Source organism: Ailuropoda melanoleuca, chromosome 3, assembly GCF_002007445.2.
Source record: "Ailuropoda melanoleuca isolate Jingjing chromosome 3, ASM200744v2, whole genome shotgun sequence".
In the NCBI taxonomy this organism is placed as follows: domain Eukaryota; kingdom Metazoa; phylum Chordata; class Mammalia; order Carnivora; family Ursidae; genus Ailuropoda; species Ailuropoda melanoleuca.
In genome coordinates this window covers 77,554,026-77,575,601 of record NC_048220.1, presented here as the reverse complement: position 1 = coordinate 77,575,601, position 21,576 = coordinate 77,554,026, and the positions used below count along the sequence as shown (strand labels likewise).

General features: G+C 37.8%; 1 pseudogene; it reads left to right on the top strand.

Moving 5' to 3' along the window:
- The first annotated feature begins 8,697 nt into the window (after positions 1 to 8,697).
- LOC117801697 lies at positions 8,698 to 8,845 on the top strand (annotated as a pseudogene).
- Positions 8,846 to 21,576: the final 12,731 nt, after the last annotated feature.

Genomic DNA, 21,576 nt, shown 5'->3' with positions numbered 1-21,576 from the left:
TCACAAATGGGGCAATTCATTCATCAGAGTTACAGGAGGCAGACTGCCAGAGTTGTTTCTTAATGGAAAGGCAGTTGTAAATTTGGGGTAGAGGGAAACTCATCAAGCAGGATATTTAGAAAGCATTTGATATTGAATGCTATGTATTCCCTGTCTCTCACAACCACATACACTTCAGTTTTAAGAAATTATGACCAAAAAATCTATGTTATTCTTCAAGATTTTTGGAATTGAACTTCTCTTTGAATGCAGCCCTATATGAAAAAAATGGTCCATGATTCAGGTTGCAATGGTTGGTCGAATTTTGAAGAAATTTTGTCACTAGTTTTGCAACTGCTATTTTCCTTCTTTTACATAAGATCTTTTCTCAAAGTTATGGAAGCTCTTTGAAAGTTGGAAGTTCAGAATCACAAAGACTGCAGCATGAGGTGCCACCACTGTGGCATAGTGGTTGCAAGCACAGTGTGGTGTCTTATCCCGTTTTGTGTCTCCATTCTTTTTCTTAATAGTTGTGTGACCTCAGGAAAATCACAAGAACTCTCTGAGCCTTAGGATAGCTTCTGTAAAAGGTGGGAAAGAATCTTTATTTAATAGGGTTTTGAGAATATTAAATGAGATTGTGATTGTAAAATGGTAAAATGCCTGGGATATAGTAAGAATATAATGTAATGTATTACTCTTGTTATTATTAGGACTTCTCTTTTTTGATTGCTAATATCATCATTAGTCCAAAGTGTAGAGCACATCAAGTTAGTCTGGATACAAGTGATCTGTTGTAACCTACTGCTACAGCTCGTCATTAACAGCTATCGACAGTAGCAGCCATGCTGATAATCCTCCATTGCTGAAATCAGTTTTTCACCTGGCTTCTGATGTCCCTCCTACCACACTTCTCTCATCTCATTCCTAATTCCTGTTCATCTTCCCATCTTCTTAATATTGACGTATGCCAAGGCCTTGTCCTTAGAACTCTCCTTCATTTGCACTCAGTCTTGTTTTTTTAATCTGAATACCTTTTAAAAAATTAATTAATTAGATTCCAGTATAATGAACATAGTGTTATATTAATTTTGGGTGTACAATATGGTAATTCAACAATTCTATACATTACTCAGTGCTCATCATGGTAAGTGTACTCTTAATCCCTTTCACCTATTTCCTACCTACCACCTCTCTTGTAACCATCAGTTTGTTCTCTATAGTTAAGAGTTGGGTTTTTTGTCTTTTTTTCTTTGTTAGTTTGCTTTGTTTCTTAAATTCCACAATGAGTGAAATAATATGATATTTATCTTTCTCTGTCTAATTTATTTCACTTGACATTATAACCCCTAGGTTCATGCATGTTGTTGCAAATGTCAAGATTTCATTCTTTTTTATGGCTGAGTGATATTTCATTCATCTATCTATATCTATATCACATTTTCTTTATCCATTCATCTGTTGATGAACATTTGGGTTGCTTCCATATCTTGGCTATTATAAATAATGCATTATAAATAATGCTGCAATAAACTTAGGGGTGCATGTTATCTTTTCAAATTACTGTTTTTGTTCTTTAGGTAAATACCCAGGAGTGGAATTACTGGATCATATGGTAATTCTATTTTTAACTTTTAAAAAAGATGTTATTCATTTGAGAAAGAGAGAGAGAGAGAGAGAGCAAGTGGGGGGAGGGAAAGGGACAAGCAGACTCCACGCTGAGTGCAGAACCTGAGAGAGAGCTTGACCCTACAACCCTGAGATCAAGACCTGAGCCCAAACCAAGAGTCAGATGCTCAACTGACTGAGCCACCAGGCATCACTATTTTTAATTTTTTGAGGAACCTCTGTACTGTTTTCCATAGCAACTGCACCCATTTGTGTTCCCACCAACAGTACACAAGGGTTCCATTTTCCACATCCTTGCCAACAGTTGTTGTTTCTTGTGTTTTGACTTTAGCCATTCTGACAGGTGCAAGGTGATATCTCATGGTTTTGATTTGCATTTCCCTGATGATGAGTGAGGTTGAACATCTTTTCATGTCTGTTGACCATCCATATGTCTTCTTTGGAGAAATGTCTGTTTATGTCTTCTGTCCATTTTTTACTGGATTGTTTTTTTGGTGTTGAGTTGTATAAGTAATTTGAGTATCTTTTTAATGTCACATTCACATTGACTACTCCCAACTTCATCTCCCAACTAAAACTCAATTTAAACTCATATATTCAATTGCTTATGAACATCTCTACTCAGACGTCTAATATACGCATCAAACTAATCACACAGAACCCTTGACTTTCCTCTAAAACTTACTCTATCCACACTTGTCCCTACCTCCAGTTTCTAAAAAAAGCAAAATCAAAACCAAATAAAAACCACCAGAAAACCTGAAAATATTCTTGGTTACCTTTTCCCCTCATGTACTACATCCATTCTATCCCATCAGAAAACCCTATTGACTCCATCTTCAAAATATTTCCAGCACCTTATCACTTCTCACTCAATACCTCCTCTGATGTCATCTAGGTCCAATCTACCATCATCTCTTATCTTCATTTTTGCAAATGTCTCCTACCTGGCTTTACTGTTCCCACCACAACCTTCTTCAGTCTGTTCTCAACACAGTATTCAAAGTAATCCACTTAAAACTTAACTAAGATCCTGTCATACCTCTGTTCACATCCAGTGTCACTCAAACTGAAGCCAAATTAAAAAAAATAATAATCGAGGTCACTTCCCTCTCTACTTCTCTGACATTTTTCCACTACACACTCTTTCTGTAGCTGCATTGGCTTCCTTGCTTTTCCTTGAGTATGTCAGGCTCACTTTTTTCTCAGGGCATTTGCACTGGTTTTTCTCTCTACCTTGAATACTTTGCTCCCAAATATTGGTAAAACTTGTCCTCTTACCTCACCTTGACCACTCTATTTACAATGGTAATCCCTCATTATCTCTATCTCCCTGTACAAAGTTAAACTGGACTAAGACATTTGACTGCATTCTTTTTCTGCAGAGCAATTAACACCTATTATGCTTTGTACTCTATTACTGATTTTGTCTCTTGACTGACTCCTCAACTTGAATATTTCAGCTCCATCAGGCCAGCAAATTTTGCTTTTATGGCCACTGCTATATTCCCAGTGCTAAGAATAGAATCTAGCTTTGGTAAGTCGTAAAAATAGGCCTGAGTGACACGATAGACATTCAATAAGCACTGGTTGAATAAATGAACAATTTGTTAATTCATTATGAATTAGACAGTGGTTTGGTACCTTATTGTAATAATTACTGCAGTCAACAGCTATGGCTGTATGTTATATGTAAATTTCAGTTCTTTTAGAAGCTGATTTCAATATTTGGCATGTAAATGTGTACACATATATTGATCTTGGCCTCTGCCATCTTAAATGTTTACAGTAACATCTCCTTCTGGGGTGTGTAGTCAGGGAAATCATCTTGGTTCTCATTCCTTACTATCCACCAAATATAATGGAGAATGCCTCAGCTGAGGGAAAAAAAAATGGAGATGTATTTGTTTTTCTTCTCATTAGTGTTTATAATTATTTTCTTTTCATTCTCACTTGTGACACCACTGGTATCGCAAACCACAGAACCCGATACTAAAATTTTCCTGCTGTTTAGAATTCAGGCAATAGCTGCTTTCATCCCTGCTCTTTTCTTGCCAACAATTGGAGGGGCTATTATATTACATGCATGGACTGTCCAATGAGCAGAAGGCCAGGTGTCACTTTGAGTGACAACCTTCCAGGTTGCAGAAACTGTAATTCTGTTCATTCAGTTGAGTGATTGTGTGGCTGTATGTCACTTTGCCTTCAGAATATCTCCTCTTAACCTCCACTGTTTTGACTGCATTCTGGAGTTGATGATGTAAGGAGAGGGTGGTGTAATGCAGAGAGCACTGACAGTTTGAAGCATGTGTAAGCTGGAGCATATCTCCTGCTGCAATGTTTATATCTTTGGTTAATAGTGATATAATTCCTCTCTCTCTCTTTTTAAGTGACAGGTAGTTGGGATTTGTGCTTTTGTTCTTCTATAAAAGTAAAAGCAGGTTCATGTGGTCTGTTAGGTAGGATCCATCTAGTCTTAAGATTTGGATCTAATTCCTCAACAACATTCCTATATTAACTTAGTTTAATGGAAATACAAAACAAAGGTTGTGCTTAACTGATTCTGTCATCTTACTCAGAATGGAGATCATTGTGTGGCTGGCTGATTTAGCTGCAGTTGTTCTCGATTGATATTACTGAGTGTCAAGACCACCACAACGATGAGCTTGGAAATGAAGTGATCTGGTTAACTGGACACAGGTGAGAGTAAATGGATTGGCGTTTCTCTTAGCAGCATTTAGCAGGGCTGTTTTTTTCTCAAGCATCCTGTGATATTAAGTAAAAACATCTATATTGCCACTGACCCAGATAGCAGTATGGTTGCTCTGGTTAGCTCAACAATCTCCTAAAAACTGGGAAGACTTACCATTCTTCAGGGTCAGATCTTGATGGGCAGAAAAGGCACCTCTCTTTATGGTATAACTGGATTAGGGCTCAGGCAATCTCTTCTTTATCCAAACAATAGCGGCATCATATTATGAAGGTCTGGACTCTAGGATGGGGACTGAGACTTCATTCTTTTAGAGAAGACTCTTTTCTGGCTCCGAGTCCTATTTTAGAAAGATACATGAATATGTCAGGGACTGCTATGCATTGCCAAAATTCATTTTCTGCTCTTCCTGGAGACACAGCTAGACTTATTTTCCAGTCTTTCTTTGGTTATATGAAGCTATATGATAGAGTTTTGGCCAATGAAATTTGAGTGGACGTGATGTGAGTCACTTTTTTGTCAGACTGGTTAAGAAGTAGTTCTTTCCGGGGCGCCTGGGTGGCACAGCGGTTAAGCGTCTGCTTTCGGCTCAGGGCGTGATCCCGGCGTTATGGGATCGAGCCCCACATCAGGCTCCTCCGCTATGAGCCCGCTTCTTTCTCTCCCACTCCCCCTGCTTGTGTTCCCTCTCTTGCTGGCTGTCTCTATCTCTGTCAAATAAATAAATAAATAAATAAATAAATAAATAAATAAATAAATAAATAAAATCTTAAAAAAAAAAAGTAGTAGTTCTTTCCTATCTGCTGGCTAAATGGAGGCACTCCAAGGACCCAGATATGGGTGGGGTCATGAGACAAAGATCCTGAATTCCTGAATTGAGATTGCTTGACTAGAAATACCTGTGTTGGAGTATAACCACAGTGTGTATGAGTGTTTCCAGCCATTGAAATTTTAGGGTTTACTTGCAAACAACAGCTAGCATTATTGCCCCAATTAGCCTGTCAGCCATAGAGAGAATGAATAGGGAAGGGAAGATTCTGGAGTAAATAGGACTAGTTGGACTGCTCTTGCAGAGATAAAGTAACACCAGCTGATTCTAGAGTTGAGGCAAAAAGAATAAAAAGAATTTTGAATAAATAAAATATTAGATGTAAAGGACAAATTAAAAGAAAGAGACAAGATAACCTCAATATTTTGAGCCGAGATTTTAGAATAGTAGTTACCTCAAAGAGTGATAATTGAGAAGAAGAGCTGAAGCAGGGATAATGATCTTGAAGTAGGTTCAGTGAAAGTTGTTTGGCATATGAACAATATGAGGAGTTGGAAAAACATAATGGGAGACTAGGTGAGAGGTCAGGGTGCAGCTTTAGATTTAGGAGTCATTAATGTCTGCAAAGATACTGAGAAGAAAGGTAGATGAGAAGTGTAATGGTAGCATAGATGAGGATCCTACTGTTAAAAGAGAAATAGGAATCAGTAAAGAAGGCAGAAAAATAACCACTAGACAAATGAAAGGGCAATATAATAGCAGAGAAGAGAGTTTGCTAAGTAACTTAAAAAAATTACAGACAAATGATTCAAGTACTCAAAAACAACAAGGAATGAGACAGAGCCATTTGCTTTGACTTTTTAAGGCTCCCTTTTGGGGACATACCTTTATATAACTGTGATAGATTTATATACCTATATATTGCACTTTGTAATTTTAAAGGGATGGTTACTGGGCTGACCTACTCTAAGGCTAGGGCAAAGGAAGCTTGGAAAGGCATAAGACACATTTTGGATTTAGTACACGTTTTAACATCTGTCAGGTATTTGTTGAGCATCTTTTATATACTAAGCATTAAATAAAATGGATAGAATGGGAGATGGTCAGGCTACGAGCCATCATACAGTCATAGGTACCCTAATGTGCTCTGGGGACACAAGGCTGGGGTTGATGAAGTTTTTTTCCCCTGAGGGGATGGGTCAGAGAGAAGGTGGTATCAGAGCAAAGTAAATTTCAAACAGAGAGTACAGAATGAACAAAAGCAAACAAGCACATGGATGGGAAAGAATTGAAGAATGGGGAGAGATCATGTGTGGCTACTGGGTGATAAGGCAGGAAAAGAAGGGCTTTTGGGACTTGTTCTGGATCATTGTAGCTCTACTGAGGATTTTAAAAAATAGGAGGAACATAGATCTGTGCTTTGGAAACACGGTTCTGGTAGCTTTGAGGAGGCAGAATTAGATACAGGAGAAACAGGAAACAGGGAGGCCCATTAAAGATTATAGCAACTGAAAGGCAGGAAATAATGAGGGTAAGTAGAGCAGGAGGCATGGGAAAGAAAGAGGGAATAGATATGAACATGTTATAGAACTGAAAATGGTAGAATTTTCTGACAGACTAGTTGTAGAAGTGAGTGGAAAGCTCAAGAAAATTCAACAATGCTGCCTAAATTTGAGGAAGCCATTACAGGTATAGGGGGTGGGGAACTGGTAGTATATATTTAGGTTATTATCCACTACATCTAATCTGGGGGGGGGGATTGCCTTCAGCCTCAAGGAATTCCCAGAATCCAACTGCTTCTCATCACTTCCTCCTACTACTCTAGACCAAGCTGCTGTCCTATTTTGCCTGGATTACTACAATGCCTCCTAGTTTCCCTGCTTCTAACCTTGGCTTTTGATAGTCTATTCTCAGTCCAGCAGGCAAAATTATTCTGCTAAAATATAAGGACAAGCCTCTCCCCTTCTCAGTATCTTTCACTAGCTTTCTACCTCTCTCAGAGCAAAACCAAAATTCTCTTATGTTCTACAAAGAATTGTCCAATTTGTCATCCTTTCTGCCCTGCCCCTGCATCCATACATCCACACCTACACACCTGTTATCTGCCATCTGACTCCCTTAGCTCCAGCTTCATTGGCTTTCTTGTGATTCCTATAATACAACAGGTATACTTTTGCCTCAGGCCCTTTGCACTTGCTTTTGTCTGTGTTGAGAATGTGCTCTCTTGGAAACCTGCCTGCATGGTTCTACTGGTTCTCTTTCTTCAGGTCTTTACTCAAATGTCATATTTGCAGAGAAGCCTTCCCTGGTTATTCTTTAAATGTAAGCATGCCCCTCTTCTTCCCCTTCTCTGCTTAATTTTGATTCTCAGCACATTTCATTGTTTAACATTCTTGATTTTTACTTAATTACCTTGTTTATTGTGTCTTCCTTACTAGAGTATAAGCTTCATGAGGGTGGGATTAAAAAAAAGGAGTGCTTGGGGGCACCTGGGTGGCTCAGTAGGTTAAGCTGTGAACTCTTTTTTTTTTTTTTTTAACGATTTTATTTATTTATTCGACAGAGATAGAGACAGCCAGCCAGAGAGGGAACACAAGCAGGGGGAGTGGGAGAGGAAGAAGCAGGCTCATAGTGGAGGAGCCTGATGTTGGGGCTCGATCCCACAACGCTGGGATCACGCCCTGAGCTGAAGGCAGACGCTTAACCGCTGTGCCACCCAGGCGCCCCTAAGCTGTGAACTCTTAATTTCAGTTCAGGTCATGATCTCAGGGTCATGGGATCGAGTCCTGTGTTGGGCTCTGTGCTGGGTGTGGAGCCTGCTTGAGAGTCTCTCTCTCTCCTTCTCCCTCTGCCTCCCCCCCCCACCCCCCTGGTGAACTCTCTCTCTCAAAAAAACAAAAACAAAACAAAACAAAAAACAACACATAGCCATTGCTCAGTATTTGATGAATGAATAAAAGTTCCAGGGAAATGCAAATCAAAATGAAAAGGCTAACACTGGGGAAATTATTTTCTTAAGAATAAAAATCATTGAGAGATATTCCCAGATCTCCATCAGGCAACAATGTTATTCATTAATATTTCTCCAAAATGCTTTGAAATATTCAAAGTATATTACATAAATAATAAAGTAATAACAAAACTATTATTGTTTTTAAATGTTGAAACTGGGATTACAGAAAGAGTTTTGAAGACATGTATAATAAAAGGTGTGGTCTAGAAATGTGTCTCTTAAATGAGGTGAGGAATGGAGTCAGAGGATCAGCTATGCCATCTCTGTGAATTCCATATGTACGTTGGGAGGCTGGCTGCACATGATTGATGAGAGGTTGCAAGTCATTGAAGAGCTCAAAGATCTTCTTATATTTGTACATCTTTGAGATGGTAAAAAGGAATTACTTGTTGCCTGTTCTCCATTCTAAACCATGACATGGAAAATCATAAGACAATTTACACCATTGCTCTTCTAACTTCCACAGACAATTCCCTAATGATGTAACTATGAACAGTCAGCTTTGCATAAATGTGTTTTAGACAAAAAAGGAAGTATAAATGGAGAATATTATAAATGTATAACATCCAAACTAAAGAAGTAAAGAAGGTGAAGATAATAAACACTTGGCTATGGAGATACCATGATCATCTTCCAGGGTGAGGCTCATCCACTGCACTCAGGTTGTGTTGACCTCTGCAATTTTCCCAAATGTGGGAAACTCGACTGCATAATTTGTTAGTGGGAGACTGTATTCATGCTCTTAAAAAAAAAAAAATACTGAGGTGCCTGGCTGGCTCAGCTGGTAGAGCATGTGATGCTTGATCTCAGGGTCATGAGTTCAAGCCCCATGTTGGGTGGGGAGCCTGCTTAAAAACAAAAAAGGGTGAAGATAATAAAGTCAGTCTTATGAATTGCACGATTGATTCATCTATTCGTCAACACTGAATTTGTCCATTGTTCTAGGCACTGTTTGGGAGACAGGGATGCAAAATTAACAAAAAATAATGCTCATTGCGGATAAAGTTTGCACTGTAATTGGGAACACAGGAAAATGAATATTTTATTGTATAAAATACTGATAGAGTTACACAAAAGATGCTATGGGAAGCAATGAGAAGAATATGTCCAATCACAAAGCCTTTGTTTGCAGAAATCCAGGACACAATTGTGAGGAGAAAAAGCAGTATACACGGTTTGGTGCATATATATTTACAGTAATATTAAATATAAAAATAAATATATGGAAGTATAAGTTTAAACTTTTTAATTAATCAAATTGATAGTTGAATTTATGGATGATGCAGCATCCTCATAGATAATTATGTGTACAGCAGTTGAAAATTTGAATCTGAATAGAGGATGGGGCTAGAAAGCAGCATTTTGATGTTGTTGATTTATAGATGTAAAGCTATGGAAGTGAATAAGATATTCAGAGAGTAGAGCAAGATGGTTCAATTATCTATCTATCTATCTATCTATCTATCATCTATCATCTATCTATCCATCTATCTATTCATCAGATGGGCGGGGAAAGAGAAGCCTGTGACAGAAATGGTGGAAAAATATCAAGGGAATTGGAGTCAATACAGGAGACCCATTAAATATCAAGGAGGAAAAATTTGGAGAAAAATTCTCAATCCTGTCAAATGCTTTGTAACATCAAATGAAATGACTAAAATACTATTAAAAGAAAATACTGCAGATAGCTTCTTTAATTGATGGGTAGACTCAAAGTTTTAAACTGGTTTTATTACTCTTTAGAATATCAGGTACCTTCATACCTATAAAAAGTAACTGAGGAACTAGAGAAAAAAAATCATTAAATATAAAGTTTTTAATGTGGTCTTTCCATTGTATCAGCAAACACATTACCTGGTTTTTATTAGTCCAATAAAAGCTATGGCTTTTTCAAAAATTCAGGTTTGGATAAAGTCCACATGATTTCTGGATTTTCAAAATCTACTCTATAAGACCATAAGGAGGATATCACATGGATCCAATTTTATGGTATCTCTATTTTTTTTCCAGGTCACTTGTTTCTTGCCCTCTTCTTTCCTAATATTTCCTACAGAGTTTCTCTGTGGTTTTCAAAATCCCACTAGCATATTTTTGTCATACCCGACATTCATCTTGTTGTAGGCTTAGATATTTCTGGAAGATCAAATCACACAGCCTAATAAAACACAGATAATGGCATTCTTGACTATGTGGTACATCCATTTCTTAATGAGTTTAGGGGCCACACTATCTGGAAAATGGAAGAGCAGGCACTAAGGCAGTTAGGGTCGCTGGCGGGCGTCAATGTGATTACTGGCTGGAAGAAATGTGGATGAGTTGGTCTATGTCTAATCCTTTTGTGGCTTCCTGTGTGACACACTGTAATGAAAACATCACCGCAAATTACAAGAATTGTCAAAATGGGCTACCAGAAGATTTCTTTTGCTCTAGAGTTTGCTAACCAAAAATGTACAGTGCACTGCATCATATCTATAGGCTGCTCTTGCTCAGTGGGTGTACACAGAAGATGAGCAATTAACGTGCGATAAGGAAGTTAAACCCTCGCTGAAGTCAATGGATTGGGGTCTAGAGGATAACTGTTTCATAAATTGGAATATAGAAAACGTTGACAGTCAAGTTTCACTCTGGGGCTAAACTCATATTTGCTTTGAATATTGGGTATTTAGTTTGAGTATTAAAGAGAGTTACACTGTTTCTATACTTAATTATTTAAGATTTTGGGTGTATGGTGTAACCATTAAAAACACAGACAGGGGCATCTGGGTGGTGCAGTCAGTTAAACTACTGACTCTTGGTTTCGGCTCAGGTCTTGATTTCAGGGTCATGAGATTGAGCCCCGCACTGGGCTCCATCCATGCTCAGTGTGGAGTTTGCTTAAGACTCGCTCTCCCTCTCCCTTTGCCCCTCCCCCTGCTCACTCTCTCTCTAGAATAAATAAATCTTAAAAACAAACAAACTTTCTTCTATAAAACCATTTAATAAAAAAATTAACTGTTTAATCATTTAGGTCCTTCCAGGAATTTTATATATTAATATATTAATTGTTTGCTTGGGCCGCGCAATGAAGATTAAAGTTCTTGGGAAAATTAAAAGATCGTAACCAATTCACTACTGAAACCACACAACTAGAGTAATAAGAGATACAGTGCGAAGTGCTTTTCAATGATTTTCTCACTTTACTTCCTCCAAGAGCTTTCGAGATCTGTACTATCACCCTCCCATTTTACTGATGAAGTATCAGAGACAGGCATACATAGGGAGCAAGGGCAACGTCATGATTCAAGCCCAGGGAGTTTGACTCCAGAGAGCATGCCTGTGGCCACTCGCCTAGTCTTTGCCCATCTTTGTATGGTTTGTGCTGCCACATACTTTATTTCATCTGAGTTTCTCAGTACTATGAGGCAGGCATGGAACGACAACTATTTCTACTTTGAAGATGAGGTTCAAGACAATTACAAGACTTATACAGGGTCTCATAAAAAAAAGTCTGTGACAGAGTAGACTAAATTTCAGCATTCTTCATTCTATTTTAGTCACTTGTTATCTGTTAATCAACTCACTTCTTTTAGAGAGACTAGAATTTTTCCTATAAAAAAACAATATTCTAATAGAGTATATGTGTGTTTTAAAACATGTCATTAACATTTCTCTTAAAGATAACAAAATATGAAAGCAAACTAACTTTTCTTTGATGCATTCATTCAACAGGTGGTTGCAGGGCAGATTTGAAGGGCCAGAAATAAAACTGTGGAAGGATTTGGTTTAGAGGCAGTAGCTGAAGTCATCAGAGAAGAATGGGCTCTCCCAGGGTGAAGTATTACGAACGTATTGTGTTATGGTCAGCAAGGAATGGGGCCCCCCAAAAGATTTTGATGTGTATAATCAAGTTTGAAGTAGTTTAAGACTATTACTCTATTATAAATGGCTCCTCCACCCAAATTTAAAAGACCAAATTAATTCAGCACACACTTATTGCATATTCAATATGTCCAGAAGAGGTAGAGAAGGTCAAAGATGATGGAGACCGAGCCCCAGCTTTCAGGGAAGGCCTTGTAAATAAGGAATAGGCAACACGGCAATAGTTTTGATCTGAGACAGAATGTGAGCAGTACCACAAGTAAAAAATGCAATGGGGTTCAAGGAAAGGTAAGAGCACATCTGGTTGGGGGCAATCCAGAAAGTTCTGTAGGGAAACATGTTGTAGGATGGGTAGGATTTCAACACAGGAAAGAAATGTGTGGAGTGAGGGTAGTGGGGGATTTTTTTTTTAAAGATTTTATTTATTTATTTGAGAGAGAGAGACAGTGAGAGAGGGAACACAAGCAAGGGGAATGTGAAAGGGAGAGGCAGGATTCTCACTGAGTGGGGAGCCAGATGCGGGGCTCAATCCCAGGACCCTGGGATCACAACCTGAGCCGAAGGCAGACGCTTAATAGCTGAGCCACCCAGACGCCCCAGGGTAGTGGGGTAATTTAAACAGGGTGACTTTTAATCTACAAATTGAGAAAGAGAATGGAAGGAAGTTTATATTTTACCCTAAATTTTAAAAATTACACCTATTTTTAATAGTTCTCTGCAAAGAAGAGAAGCCTGAAATGTACTGTAATTAAATCTAAAACTTCTAATTGATAAGGCTTTTCTGCCAAGGAAGTTGAAGAACTGTGCGATCAAGAGAATCTGAACGCTTATCTTTTGCAGAAAGTAGGAACTAAAAAAAAAAAAAAAGAAATCGAGTGCCTAAGTAATTGGCCTTTCAAGAAAAAGTCACTGGTAAGTGAAAAATAGAGTTAGCACCATCTTCGGAGTTTCTTCTATGTCTCCACTTCGTACAAATGACAGAGATGACGAAAGCTTAATTCTGGAGTTGAGAAATGGAGATTAGTGAAACGAGTAGAAAAATGTTTTCTAATACAGTTGCAATCTACAACTTTTTATAACAGTTTCTTCTTAAATATGGGGAAGTGTACAAAGGTCCTCTGCTTTTCACAAACATCCAAAAGTTATTTTCCACCTGATAAAAATCTCTCAGCTCATCATGCCAGAATGTCTGAGACTGATTAGAACATACCAAATGCATTCCACTTATCAAATGAATGAAAGTACCAGAAGGTTGCTATGTTGAACACAACCTAGATAACAAACGTGCAGCAACTCCCCAAGGACCTACTGGAGTGTGGTGGTAACAGCGGTGAACTCAGTCCCTAGCTAACAGTTCAAGACTCTTCCTTCTCTCAGGGAACAAAGTATTTCCTAGGAATTCTTACCCAAAAGTGTTTAACTTATTAGCACTTAAATTATGTTTTAGCTAATATAGGCATCATCACAGTACAGAATAAAAGAAATGGGAGGATGAGAAACCTGCAGTGAGTAAATCTGAGTTTGAGAATGGCCAAACAGGTTTTACACAATACTGTCCGACTGACTTAGGAGAAGGTTGAAGCCGTCTTAGTGGACTCAAACTTCAACCCCTGGAAAGGAAGAATGGAATTTTCTTCTGAGTGAAAATAATGTTCTAGTCACGTTTTAGGCCCTTCTAATCTGGTTTTCTTTCTACTTGATTTCGAGAATTTAGTGTACACTGAGAAAGAACTCATTAAACGATGATAATAGGACATTCAGAAAGTCCTATGTTTAAATGGCTCAAGATCATTATTTTAAGAGTTTAAGAAAATTAAAGAGAATTTGGGAGTATTTTCTTATTAATTCCATATTCAGTCCCTAGTTTGTCTTTATTTAGAGACAGACTTCATTCCTTAGAGCAATTTTAGGTTTACAGAAAAATTGAGCAGAAAGTACAGAGCTCTCATACCCGTCCCCACACACGCACTACTTCTCCCGCTACAACCATTCCACATCAGAGTGCTGCATGTGTTACCATCGATGAACCTATATGGACACATCACTATCAACCAAAGTCTACAGTTTGCATTATGGTTCACTTTGGTGTTGTACATTCTATGGGTTTGGACAAATGTATAATAACACGTATCCATCACTCTAGTATCATTCATAATAATTTAACTCTCCCCCAAATCCTCTGTGCTCTGCCTATTCATCCTTCCCTACATCCCTAACTCCTGGCAACTATAAATCTTTTCACTGTCCCCACAGTTCTTCCTTTTCAGGACATCATATAGTTGGTATCGTACAGTACGTTCCCTTTTTAGATTGGCTTCTTTCACTTAGTAATGTGCATTTAAGTTTCCTCCATATCTTTTCATGACTTGATAGTTCATTTCTTTCCAGCACTAATATTCCGTTGTCTAGATATACCACAGTTTATTCATTCACTTATTGAAGGACACCTTTGTTGCTTTCAAGTTTGGGCAATTATGAATAAAGCTGCTACAAACACCTGTGTGCATCTTCAGTTTTCAACTTCTGTGGGTAAATATCAAGGTGCGGGATTGTTGGATCACACGGCAAGAGTATGTTTAGTTTTTAAAGAAGCTGCCAAATTGTCTTCCAAAGAGGCCGTATCATTTTTCATTCCCATTAGTAATGAACGAGAGTTCCTGTGCTCCACATCCTGGTCAGCATTTGGCGTTTTCATTTCTGACTTTTGTCTGTTCTAGGACAGTAGTATAGTTCTAATAGGATTTTGTCTATTCTAATTGTTTTAATTTGTATTTCTCTAAAGACATATGGATGTGGGACATCTTTTTATATGCTTATTTGCCATTGGTGTATCTTCTTTGGCGAGGTCTTTATTTGGGTCTTTTGCACCCCCCCTTTGTTTTTAGAAAGGGAGAGAGAGGGGGAGGGGAGAGAGAGAGAGAGAATCTTAAGCAGGCTCCATGCCCAGTGTGAAGCCCAACAGGGGGCTAGATCTCACAACCCTGAGATCATGACCTGAGCAGAAATCAAGGGTAGGACACTTAACCAACTGAGCCAACCAGATCCCCCTCTTTTGCCCATTTTAAAAATCAGATTGTTTTTTTCTTATTGTTGAATTTTAGAGTTCCTTGTACGTTTTGAATGCAAGTCCTTTATCAGATGTGCCTCTTGTAAATATTATCTCCCAGGCTGTGGCTTTTGACATTATCTTTCACAGAGCATACGTTTTTAATTTTAATGAAGCCCCACTTATCGATAATTTCTTTCATGGATCATGCCTTTGCTGCTGTATCTAAAAAGTAATCATCATACCCAAGCTCATCTAGATTTTCTATGTTGTCTTCTAGAAGTTTTATAGTTTTGCATTTTACATTTAGTCTGTGAACCATTTTTAGTTAATTTTTATGAAGGGTATAAAGTCTGTGTCTAGATTCATTTTTTTTTTTTTTTGCACATGGATATCTAGTTGTCCCAGCACCATGTTAAAAAGACTATATTTCTCCATTGTGTGGCCTTTGCTCCTTTGTCAAACATCAGTGGACTACATTTATGTGGGTCTATTGCTGGGCTCTCTATTCTATTCCATGGGTCTATTTGTCTATTAGTTTGCCATTATGGGGTAATTTTTTTTAAGTATAAAGATTATAATTAGTTGTTAGTCTAGATTTATGAAGACAAAAAGCTCTTCTTACATGTTCTTCTTGTAGGTCAAAATATTTTAGTTATACTGATTAGTGTTTTCAAGTCTGTGAGACACAGTAGGAGAACAAAACTTAGTTTTCTTTCCAGTGAGTTGTAAAATGGGACACTTAAATTTCTGAAGGAAAAATTTAGACTTTTGAGTCTTGGAAGGAGGCTTCTTCGTCTTTTCTTTCCACTGCTGATACTCAGACTCTGCACTGGATCAATTAACTTTCTCCTGGTCCACCTACTCCTGCCTGGGGCACAGAAAGTTTCCATGCCTAGGGTCTGGGGCTTGCAAAGTGAATTTGAATGTTAAAGAATCTGTTCAGCTGGAAAGAAGGGGTGTGGTGGGAAGAGTTTCTTTACTCCTGAGTCTTGCCCGAGGGCAGAATCAAGTGCTCAAATATCTTTTCCTTCACTATTTTCCTCTATTTTTGCTCTCCCTTCCATTTAACTAAGGATTCCTTTGCAAATACACTTCACTGCAAATGTAGGAGCTCCACGATTTAAGTGTTCTTGAAACATCTTTTTCAAAACAACAGATTCCTAGGCCTTATCATCCAGAAGTCAGGATTCCACAGGTGTGGTTGGGTCACGGGAATCTACTTTTTTTTTTTTTTTTAAAGATTTATTTATTTATTTGACAGGGAGGGAGAGAGAGAGAGAGAGAAAGACAGGGAGAGAAGGAACACAAGCAGGCGAGTGGGAGAGGAAGCAGCAGGCTCCCTGCTGAGCAGGGAGCCCCATGTGGGGCTCAATCCCAGGCCCCTGGGATCATGGCCTGAGCTGGAGGCAGATACTTAACAACTGAGCCACCCAGGTGCCCCAGGAATTTACCTTTTGAGCAAGCTCCTGCCAGATATAGATGGTTCCAGAATGCACTTTGAGGCATTTTGTCACAGAGGTAGTTAAATACTAATAAATTAAGTGCTAGAGTGTTAAAACATGTATGTAAAAATAAACAGAAAATATGAGCTAAATACCATTTAAAATTCAAGATTTCATCAATTCTAAATGCAAATAATCAAATAAAGTAGCTGTAATGCTCCTGAGAGGTTACTGCTTCTAAGATTCTCTATCAGGAACAATGAGGATACAAAGATGCATATGCCTGCTTACGTAACTAGTGGATCCCGATTATAACTAGAAGGTGCTGCAAATGGTGTTAGCACTTATTGACATACTTTGGCCATCTTCTTATTTGATATTGCTTATTCTCCCAAATTTATGTTTTCTATGCAAACACATTATTAATGGGTCTAAAATAGAAATTAAATTCTTAGATAATTTGTTTCCAAGTGCTGGTACTTTCTAGGACAAAATTTATGTTGAAGTAAAAATTGACAGACCATGAGGGTGAGCTCCTTTCACTAGTTCATGAGTTCATTTTGTGATTGTGAAATATTTTCTGATTTCATTTTTTTCTATTTGTTTTTATTAAAATTCCACACTGCCCACGTCCAAGGTATCTCAAATGTACTTCTTTCCTTGTGATCTACATGGGTTTAGCTAACAGGTATTTCCAAGCCAACATAGGATCTAATTTTTCACTGAGATGGTACTCATAAGAAGCTTTTTTTTTCATTCAATAACACACTGCCTTTTCTTTGAAAAATTATTTTGAAAGATGTTAAGAAAAATGTGGTAGAGCCAAACTTTTTATGTGTCAAATTGAATACACTGAAATATTCTCCTTTTAAAAAGTTAAGATCTTTAGTATTTTTCAAGGAATACACACACACACACACACACACACACATAAAATCTCTGCACCAATGATTAAATATATGATTTAACCTATTTTGGTAACACTTAGCTTAATTTTATTATTAGCTTTTTAATATGAACAGAGCTTTTTTATAATTTGTCTCTGGAAAGCGACTGTCAGCTGTCAGTTCTATCACAACTCAGATCTCTACATGGGTGAAATCCAACATTAGTAACTCTTCCTTCATCTCATGGACTAAGATTATCTGAGTGTAATAACTGTTTACTGACAGTCCATCTCAGGCAGGGCATTGCTGTAGGTGCTTCACGCAAATGAAGTCATTTCCATCATTCAGTTTTTCTATTAAAAACACCTACAAGAGTGAATCTTTCAAACAATTTAAAAAAATTTACAACGTGCTCTTGTAAATGAAGCCTTCTCCTCATCTTACCCTGTTCGTATCCAATTCTGCAGGATTAATTATTTTCTCAGGTATTCAAAATACACTTTTAGATAATTTTCCATGCACATACGAGAATATACATACAGACAAAACAATACACTGTTTATAACAAGATGGAACAACACTGAAAGTATTGTTTGACAGTTTGCCTTTAAACTTCAGTAAACATAAAATGAATATTTGTATATGCCAGTCATCTTGCTTGTACTAGTAGACAGCCTCCTATTACTGGACATTAACTTGCCTTAATTTTTTTTCTATTCAGAATAACAGTATAATGGATGTAGTTATGCATATAATCTGACACTCTTTTGCTAATATTTATGTAGGATAAATCTTAAGGAAACTTACAATTGTTAGGCCTGAAACAGGTATATACAAAAGTTTTAATAGGTACTATCAAATGATACTTATGTTACGTTTTCCATTGCTGTCTGACAAGTTACCACAAATTTACCACAATACACATTTATTTTCTCAGTTTCCAAGGACCAAGCACGGTTTAGCTAGGTCCTTTGCTCGGAATCTCACAATGCTGTTATCAAGGTGTCAGATGGGTCTGGGGTCTCATCTGAGGCTTGGAGCCTGTTTCAAACTCACATAGTTGTTGGCAGAATTCATTTCCTTCCAACTATTGAACTCACACTGGCTTGCTTTAAGATCAGAGGAGTGATTCTCTATTTCTGACTGTGACCTCTAGACTTTCTATTAAAGAGCTTCTGTGATTAGATAGGACCCACCCAGGATATCCCTCTTAATTAACTTAAAGCTGGCTGATTAATTATACCTGCAAGTCCCTTCACTTTTGCCATCTAATGCGATATAATCATGAGAATGACATCCCATAATTTTTGCCATATTCTATTGGTTAGAGCAAGTTATAGGTCTCACCCACACTAAATGTGAGAGGACTATACAAGGGCATGGGCCATTGAAAGTCATTTTAGAAGTCTGTGTACCACAGTATTCTAAGAGTGTTATAATAACCTCTATTCTCCAAAAAGCAGAAACAGACCCATAAATACAGAGAACAAACTGATGGTTGCCAGAGGGGAGGGGTACGGGGAGGTTGGGCAAAATGGGTGAAGGGGAGTGGGAGATACAGGTTTCCAGTTATGGAATAAGTCATGGGGATAAAAGATACAGCATAGGAAATATAGTCAATGGTATTATAACAGGGTTTTGGTTTTATGGTGACAGATGGTAGGTACACTTGTGGTGAACATTATTGACTTATTGAATCACTATACTATACACTTGAAACTGATATAACATGGTGTGTCAACTATAATAAAAAAAAAATCTATATTCTCACCAAACTTTTTGAGGAGGGCTTTAGAAGTCAAGATTTAGTCAGGTAAACAGAGGCCACTCTATGAATTCCATAAATTGGAAATTTTAGTACTTGGAATTAGAAGCTTTTATAACCATGGAAGGGCTAGGGAAACATCTAGATAGCTGCCAACAATGATTTCTGGCTGTAGCAACAGCGTGGGTGGTTCTTTTCAACCTGCCAGCAAATTGCTAAAATCTCCAAGAATCTCTGGGAAGCTCTGACCAACTACCTTAGTCAGGACAGGGAAATGGGTGGGTCTCCAGAGCTAGTTAGAATCGCACATCTGCACATTGATCTGGCTGCAGCAACCTCTGGAGAATGATGGTCCTTCCCCTCTTCAGCTTCCTTAATCTGGCACAGGTGTGTCTTATTAGCACGGAACCTCGAACCATGCAATGAAAGGGATTTTGGAGAAAGGTAATTCCTGGCTTCTCTCTTAATGAAAGGGACTTTAAAAGGAGGTTTGGTGATGCTGAGCTACACAGACAATCTAGCACCCACTCCCCCAACTATTTCAACACTAAAAATGATCAGTCTTTAAATTCTGCCATTCAAATAAGTGTGAAAAATAGTTGTGTGTGGTTAGTTTTAACTTTCACTTCCTTGATGAAAGTTAAAACTAACCACATACCAATATTTGTTCTAACATTTTAATCCAATTTGAGTAGGGGTGCCTGGGTGGCTCAGTAGGTTGAAGGTCCGACTCTTAATTTTGGCTCAGGTCATGATCTCAGGGTCGTGAGATGGAGCCCTGTGTTGGGCTCTGCACTCAGCATGGAGTCTGCTTGAGATTCTCTATCTCCCTCTCCCTCTGCTCCTCCCTGTGCCCACGTTCTCTCTCTCTAAATAATAAATAAGTAAAATCTTTATAATCCAATCTGAGTAGTGTGTATTTTATCTCTTAGAAGACACTGATACAAACTTGGGATAGCCAAACCTGTTTCCACATAAACTATTTTAGACTGCCCCCAGTCTCCTCATTCAACCACTGATTTAAAAGGAAAAGAAAACAGAGGCAATTTTGTAAATCAGCTTCATCTTTCATTTTCAGGCTTTTGTTAAAACTACTCTATCATAAAGAAAATGCTTACATATTGGAACCTACTCAAGGATCAGATGGCACAGATAACTCTAATGAGTTATATAGGGAATAATTAAAGGAAAAATAATATTTTTTTATCAGTGTCTTAGTTTTAAACTTAGAAGATATCAATATTGATTGTTGTACCCTACATTTAAAAGCTCGTTTGAATTTCTTCCTTTTAACTTCATATCTAGCAATAAACCATTGTTTCTAGACACAAGTGGGTAATACACAAAAAATGTTTTATAGCCAAACCCCTATGTCATCAATAATTCAAGGGCTAAAAATGGGGCCCACTGGCAATGACTGCTATTTAAAAAAATCATTATGTTTAATCTCTACATGCTACTCAGTCAAACTTGGAAGCATATACTAATGTTTCTTTTATGTGACATTTTTTGTTTCATATATACTTTAGGCTCATTTTAGCTATTAAAATTACATGTTGTATCCTATCAAGCTTTGCTTTTATTTTAGAAATGTCTATTATGGATTCAATGTTTAATTTGATCAACAGAAAACTAGGTGAACAGCAAATAAATTGCATTTCTTGGCAAGCCTAGAAATGATTATTTTTCATTTTGTTCATTATTGACTGTGTTATATGTAGTCTACAAAAATACTATCTCAATTACTATCCACTGAGCAACAATTCAACCCAATATATCAATAAAATACAACATTTTTAGAATGGTCCTGAGCAACTGATTTCATAAGGTGGAGAATTGCAAACTATAGTAAGAAATAAATCCCTAAAATAAGGGACGTTAATTTTTACTCATGGAACAGTCTGATGCAGGTGTTTCTGATTTGCAGGCATCTCTCGCCCCACGTGGTGATTCAGGGATCTAGGTTTCTATTATCTTCTGTATATATAATCTTTCGGAACATGAAAGACGTCCTCTTCATCTAGCTTGCAGTGGGAAAATTCCCAGTAAAAATCTTTCAATTGATTAAATTGCCTCTGGGAGAAGGCCAGACTAAAGGTATGGTACCCAGGAAAACCATTCAGTTGGGCAAAATAACTCAAGGAAAAAAAGCAGATTAAAGATTTAGCTTTCCATAGCAAAGCCTGAGGTCTCAAGGAGTGCTCCTTAAATTGAAAGAGAAATACGGGGTGTGTGTGTGTGTGTGTGTGTGTGTTGCAGAGGGAGGGGATGATGGTAGTAGTGGTGGTGCTGTGAATGGAAAAAACAGAAACAAAAACAGGAAATGTGAGACCATATCTTGAAATGAACTATGGTCATTTCATCAAAGAAACATATCACTTTTGGGGGATAAAATCCTATTGCTAAAGAATCCGTGAGCCTGGACTAAAGGGCTGTGATTGCTCAAGATTTAACACAGGTCTTGGGAGTCTGTCT